Genomic DNA, 7,405 nt, shown 5'->3' with positions numbered 1-7,405 from the left:
ATGTCTCTTATCGAATTACCACTATTGTCCATGGGTTATGCATTGGAGACAATCACATTCACTTTAAATAGGGCACCACGTAATTCCGTTGAGATGACACCGTATGAATTATGGTTTAGAGAAACCTAAGTTGTCGTTTCTTAAAGGTTTGGGGCTGCGACGCTTATGTGGAAAAGTTTCAGGATTAAGCTCGAACCCAAAGCGGATAAAATGCATCTTCATAGGACACCCAAAACAGTTGGGTATACCTCCTAATTCAGATCCGAAAGCAATATGGATTGTTTCTTGAATCGGGTCCTTTCTCGAGGAAAGGTTTCTCTCGAAAGAGTTGAGTGGGAGGATGGTGGAGACTTGATGAGGTTATTGAACCGTCTCTTCAACTAGTGTGTGACAGGGCACATGAAGTTGTTCCTGTGGCACCTACACCAATTGAAGTGGAAGCTTATGATATTGATCATGAAACTTCGGATCAAGTCACTACCAAACCTCGTGGGGTGACAAGGATACATACTACTTAAGAGTGGTACGTAATCCTGTCTTGAAAGTCATGTTGCTGGACAACAATGAACCTACGAGCTATGGAGAAGCGATGGTGGGCCTGGATTCCGATAAATGGCTCGAGGCCATAAAATCCGAGAACGGATCCATGGACTTTGGTGGACTTGCCCGATGATCGGCAAGCCATTAAGATAAATGGATCTTTAAGAAGAAGACGGACGTGGATGGTAATGTCACCGTTCATGAAGCTCGACTTGTGGCGAAAAGTTTTTCACAAGTTCAAGGAGTTGACTACGATGAGATTTTTCTCATCCGTAGCGATGCTTAAAGTCCGTCGGATTCATGTTAGCATTAGCTGTATTTATGAAATCTGGCAGATGGATGTCAAAACGAGTTTCCTTACCAGTTTTCGTGAGGAAAGGTTGTATGTAATACAATCAGAAAGTTTTTGTCGATCCTAAGGATGCTAAAAGGTATGCTAACTCCAGCGATCCTTCTAAGGACTGGAGTGAGCATCTCGGAGTTGGAATGTATGCTTTGATGATGATCAAAGATTTTGGGTTTGAACAAAGTTTATGAAAAACCTGTATTTCCAAAGAAGTGAGTGGGAGCACTATAGAATTTCTGATGAGTATATGTTGTTGACATATTGTTGATCAGAAATGACGTAGAATTTCTGGAAAGCATATAGGGTTATTTTGAAAGTGTTTTTCAATGGAAAGCCTGGATTAAGCTACTTGAACATTGAGCATCAAGATCTATAAGGATAGATCAAAATGCTTAATAATACTTTCAAATGAGCACATACCTTGACATGATCTTGAAGGTGTTCAAGATGGACCAGTCAAAGAAGGAGTTCTTGCGTGAGTTGTAAGGTACGAAGTTAAGACTTAAAGCTCGACCACGGCAGAATAGAGAGAAAGGACGAAGGTCGTCCCCTATGCTTAAGACGTAGGCTCTTCAGTATGCTATGCTGTGTACCGCACCAGAAGTGTGCCTTGCCATGAGTCAGTCAAGGGGTACAAGAGTGATCCAAGAATGGCTCACAGAACAGCGGTCAAAGTTATCCTTAGTAACTAGTGGACTAAGGAATTTTTCTCAATTATCGAGGTGGTAAAAGAGTTCGTCGTAAAGGGTTATGACGATGCAAGCTCGACACCTATCCAGATAGCTCTGAGTAGAGAGACCGGATACATATAATGGAGCAACAATTTTGAATAGCTCCAAGTAGAACAGTTGTTTGGAATAGCTCCAAATAGAGCGTGGTATCTGCATCTAGGAGATGACATAGAGATTTGTAAAGCACACACGGATCTGAAAGGTTCAGACCCGTTGACTAAAACCTCTCTCACAAGCAACATGATCAAACATAAAACTCATTGAGTGTTAATCACATAGTGATGTGAACTGGACTACTGACTCTAGTAAACTCTTGGGTATTAGTCACATGGCGATGTGACCTGTGAGTGTTAATCACATGGCGATGTGAACTAGATTATTGACTCTAGTGCAAGTGGGAGACTGTTGGAAATATGCCCTAGAGGCAATAATAAAAGTATTATTATTATATTTCCTTGTTCATGATAATTGTCTTTTATTCATGCTATAACTGTATTATCCGGAAATCGTAATACACGTGTGAATACATAGACCACAATATGTCCCTATTGAGCCTCTAGTTGACTAGCTCGTTGTGATCAACAGATAGTCATGGTTTCCTGGCTATGGACATTGGATGTCGTTGATAACGGGATCACATCATTAGGAGAATGATGTGATGGACAAGACCCAATCCTAAGCTTAGCACAAAGATCGTGTAGTTCGTTTGCTAGAGCTTTGCCAATGTCAAGTATCTCTTCCTTTGACCATGAGATCGTGTAACTCCTGGATACCGTAGGAGTGCCTTGGGTGTATCAAACGTCACAACGTAACTGGGTGACTATAAAGGTACACTACAGGTATCTCCGAAAGTATCTATTGTTTTATGCGGATCGAGACTGGGATTTGTCACTCCGTGTAAACGGAGAGGTATCTCTGGGCCCACTCGGTAGGACATCATCATATGCGCAATGTGACCAAGGAGTTGATCACGGGATGATGTGTTACGGAACGAGTAAAGTGTCTTGCCGGTAATGAGATTGAACAAGGTATTGGATACCGACGATCGAATCTCGGGCAAGTAAAATACCGATAGACAAAGGGAATTGAATACGGGATTGATTAAGTCCTTGACATCGTGGTTCATCCGATGAGATCATCGTGGAACATGTGGGAGCCAACATGGGTATCCAGATCCCGCTGTTGGTTATTGACCGGAGAACGTCTCGGTCATGTCTACATGTCTCCCGAACCCGTAGGGTCTACACACTTAAGGTTCGATGACGCTAGGGTTATAAAGGAAGCTTGTATGTGGTTACCGAATGTTTTTCGGAGTCCCGGATGAGATCCCGGACGTCACGAGGAGTTCCGGAATGGTCCGGAGGTAAAGATTTATATATAGGAAGTCCTGTTTCGGCCATCGGGACAAGTTTCGGGGTCATCGGTATTGTACCGGGACCACCGGAAGGGTCCCGGGGGCCCACCGGGTGGGGCCACCTGCCCCGGGGGGGCACATGGGCTGTGGGGGGTGCGCCTTGGCCTACATGGGCCAAGGGCACCAGCCCCAAGAGGCCCATGCGCCTAGGGAACCCTAGAGAGAAGAGTCCTTGAGGGGGAAGGCACCTCCGAGGTGCCTTGGGGAGGATGGACTCCCCCCCCCCCTCCTCTTGGCCGCCGCACCAGATGCCATCTGGAGGCTGGCCGCCGCCCCTTGGGGTGGGAAACCCTAAAGGGGGCGCAGCCCTCCCCTTCCCCTATATATATGAGGCCTAGGGGCTGCCCATAACACATGATTTGATCTCTCGTTGGTGCAGCCCTGCCCCTCTCCCTCCTCCTCTTCTCCCATGGTGCTTGGCGAAGCCCTGCGGGATTGCCACGCTCCTCCACCACCACCACGCTGTTGTGCTGCTGCTGGATGGAGTCTTCCTCAACCTCTCCCTCTCTCCTTGCTGGATCAAGGCGTGGGAGACGTCACCGGGCTGTACGTGTGTTGAACGCGGAGGTGCCGTCCGTTCGGCACTTGATCATCGGTGATCTGAATCACGACGAGTACGACTCCATCAACCCCGTTCACTTGAACGCTTCCGCTTAGCGATCTACAAGGGTATGTAGATGCACTCTCTTTCTACTCGTTGCTGGTCTCTCCATAGATAGATCTTGGTGATACGTAGGAAATTTTTTGAATTTCTGCTACGTTCCCCAACATCATCGACCGCTATCCAGCATGCATCTAGAGTATTAAGTTAAAAACAGAGTAATGCCTTAAGCAAGATGACATGATGTAGAGAGATAAATTCATGCAATATGAAATAAACCCCATCTTGTTATCCTCGATGGCAACGATACAATACGTGCCTTGCTGCCCCTTCTGTCACTGGGTAAGGACACCGCAAGATCAAACCCAAAGCTAAGCACTTCTCCCATGGCAAGAACTACCAATCTAGTTGGCCAAACCAAACGGATAATTCGAAGAGACTTGCAAAGATAACCAATCATACATAAAAGAATTCAGAGAAGATTCAAATATTATTCATAGATAGACTTGATCATAAACCCACAATTCATCGATCTCAAAAAACACACCGCAAAAAGAAGATTACATCGAATAGATCTCCACAAGAGAGGGGGAGAACTTTGTATTGAGATTCAAAGAGAGAGAAGAAGCCATCTAGCTACTAACTATGGACCCGAAGGTCTGAGGTAAACTACTCACACTTCATCGGAGAGGCTATGATGATGTAGAAGCCCTCCGTGATGACGGCCCTCTTCCGGCGAAGCTCCGGAACAGGCCCCAAGATGGGATCTCGTGGATACAGAAAGTTGCGGCGGTGGAATTAGGTTTTTGGCTCCTGTTCTGATCATTTGTGGGTACGTGTGTATATATAGGAGGAAGGAGTACATCGATGGAGCACCGAGGGGCCAACGAGGCAGGGGCGCGCCCTAGGGTGGGGGGGGGGCGCCCCCTACCCTCGTGAGCACCTCTTTGCTTCCTTGCAGTAGGGTCCAAGTCTCCTGGATCACGTTCGGTCAGAAAATCACGTTCCCAAAGATTTTATTCCGTTTGGAATCCGTTTGATATTCCGTTTATCTGAAACACTGAAATAGGCAAAACACAACAATTCTGGGCTGGGCCTCCGGTTAATAGGTTAGTCCCAAAAATAATATAAAAGTGGAAAATAAAGCCCAATTTAGTCCAAAACAGTAGATAATATAGCATGGAGCAATCAAAAATTATAGATACGTTGGAGACGTATCACGCTTTGATGTCATTGATGATCTTTTCAACTTGCACTTCTTTTGCAATGCGAGGATGAGCTGGTTGTCGTTGAAGAATTTGATCAGCATTCTCTTCAGCACCATTTTCTTCAGTATTTTCTTCAGGTGCATTAGCTCGACGTTCTTCATGTTCTGGAATGAATTCTTCAGCAGATTCTTCAGTAGGAATGACATCCTCGGTAGCCTTGAACTTGATAGTTTCCGCAGGTTCTTGTTCATCTATCACAGTAGGTAGGTGCTCTCTTTGCGAGCCATTAGTTTCATCGAACCGCACATCTATAGTTTCAACAACCTTGTGAAGAACGTTGTTGAAGACTCTGTAGGTGTGCGGGTCCTTTCCGTAACCAAGCATAAAACCTTCATGTGCTTTCGGTGCAAATTTTGAGTTGTGATGAGGATCTCTTATCCAACATTTATCACCGAAGACTTTGAAATAACTTACATTGGGTTTCTTATCAGTGAGGAGTTCATAGGCAGTCTTCTTGAAGAATTTGTGAAGATATACTCTATTGATGATGTGGCACGCAGTATCAATTGCCTCAGTCTAGAAACGACGAGGCATTTTGTATTCATCAAGCATAGTGCGAGCCATCTCAGCAAGAGTCCTGTTTTGCTCCACGACGCCGTTCTGCTGAGGAGTATAAGGAGCAGATAACTCATGACTAATACCAAGTTCATCAAGATAGTCATCGAGACCAGAATTCTTGAACTCAGTGCCATTGTCACTTCTGATGTGCTTGATCTTCACACCAAGTTGGTTGAAGCCCTCGAGGAAAATCGTTTGAAGACTTCCTACACTTCATGTTTGTAAGTAACAAGGTGTACCCATGTGTAACGAGAGTAATCATCAACAATAACAAAGCCATATTGAGATGCTTCATTTGAAACAGCAGAATAATGATTAGGACCGAAGAGATCCATGTGAAGCAATTCAAATGGGCGAGTAGAGGTCATGACAGTCTTCGCTGGATGCTTGGCCTTTGTCATCTTCCCAGCTTCACAGGCTCCACATAGGTGATCCTTGAGGAATTTGACATTCTTGATGCCAATGACATGCTTCTTCGTCGCAAGCGTGTGCAAATTCCTCATGCCTGCATGACCGAGTCGTCGATGCCAGAGCCAGCCCTCTGAAGCTTTTGCAAGTAGACGCATGGCTGGTTGTGGTCCTGTAGAGAAATCAACAATATACAGGTCTCCTCTCCTAAAGCCTTCGAAGACTTTGGAATTGTCAGCTTCCATAACCACAACACAACGGTATTTGCCAAAGACAACAACCATATCAAGATCACAAAGCATTGAGACAGACATAAGGTTGTATCCTAAGGACTCAACAAGCATGACTTTGTCCATGTGTCGATCCTTCGTGATCGCAACCTTACCTAGACCCAATACCCGACTTTTGCCTTTGTCAGCAAAGATGATATGCTTCAGATGCGACGGAGATAATGGAGCATCCATCAATAGATTCTTGTAACCAGTCATGTGATTTATACATCCACTATCGAGGACCCACTCAGTGGCTTTGGGTTGATCATCCTGCAGATGAATTAGTGCAGCTTACAAACTCATATACTTCGTTAGTGAAGAATATGCCATCAATTCATCAGATCAATTTCATCAAGCAAAAGAACAGATAAAGCAATATGAGGACGTGAGAAATGAAAGTTCATTTCTTCATGATTAGTGAGGGAGTCCTGGATTAGGGGGTCTCCGGACAGCTGGACTATCTCCATTGGCCGGACTGTTAGACTATGAAGATACAAGATTGAAGACTTCGTCTCGTGTCCGGATGGGACTCTACTTGGCGTGGAAGGCAAGCTAGGCAATACGTATATGGATATCTCCTCCTTTGTAACCGACCTTGTGTAACCCTAACCCTCTCCGGTGTTTATATAAACCGAAGGGTTTTAGTCCGTAGGACAACAACCATAACATACAATCATACCATAGGCTAGCTTCTAGGGTTTAGCCTCTCTGATCTCGTGGTAGATCTACTCTTGTACTACCCATATCATCAATATTAATCAAGCAGGATGTAGGGTTTTACCTCCATCAAGAGGGCCCGAACCTGGGTAAAACATCGTCTCCCTGCCTCCTGTGACCATCCGGCCTAGACGCACAGTTCGGGACCCACTACCCGAGATCCACCGGTTTTGACACCGATAATTAGCCTGCGCCCTATCAGGCATTCTCAAGTCTCCATCAAATTCTTCAGATGATTACGTACGTCTGGACACCTGACCCTGCAGAAGAGATTAGTTCTTTTTCTTCACCACCCACATCTGAAGGGGTGGCAAAGAGTTCATCATTCTGCGAGCTCCATATGAGAAGGATGGCATAGAAGCCAGTCCATTTCGTTTCACATAAGAGGGGTTAGAGTAAGCATAATAGTAAGCAGAGAAATTCTTCGAGGACTTATGGACATAATGATTTGAAGAATAATGCACATATCCATAATCCTTAGATCTTCCCTGCGAAACAGACGGGTTAGCACGATGATGTTCATATGAGGACTTTGATCCTTTTGAGGAAT

The sequence above is a fragment of the Triticum dicoccoides genome, chromosome 2A (genome assembly GCF_002162155.2).
Source record: "Triticum dicoccoides isolate Atlit2015 ecotype Zavitan chromosome 2A, WEW_v2.0, whole genome shotgun sequence".
Classification (NCBI taxonomy): domain Eukaryota; kingdom Viridiplantae; phylum Streptophyta; class Magnoliopsida; order Poales; family Poaceae; genus Triticum; species Triticum dicoccoides.
The sequence above is the reverse complement of the archived record's forward strand: the minus strand, read 5'-3'. Positions refer to the sequence as shown.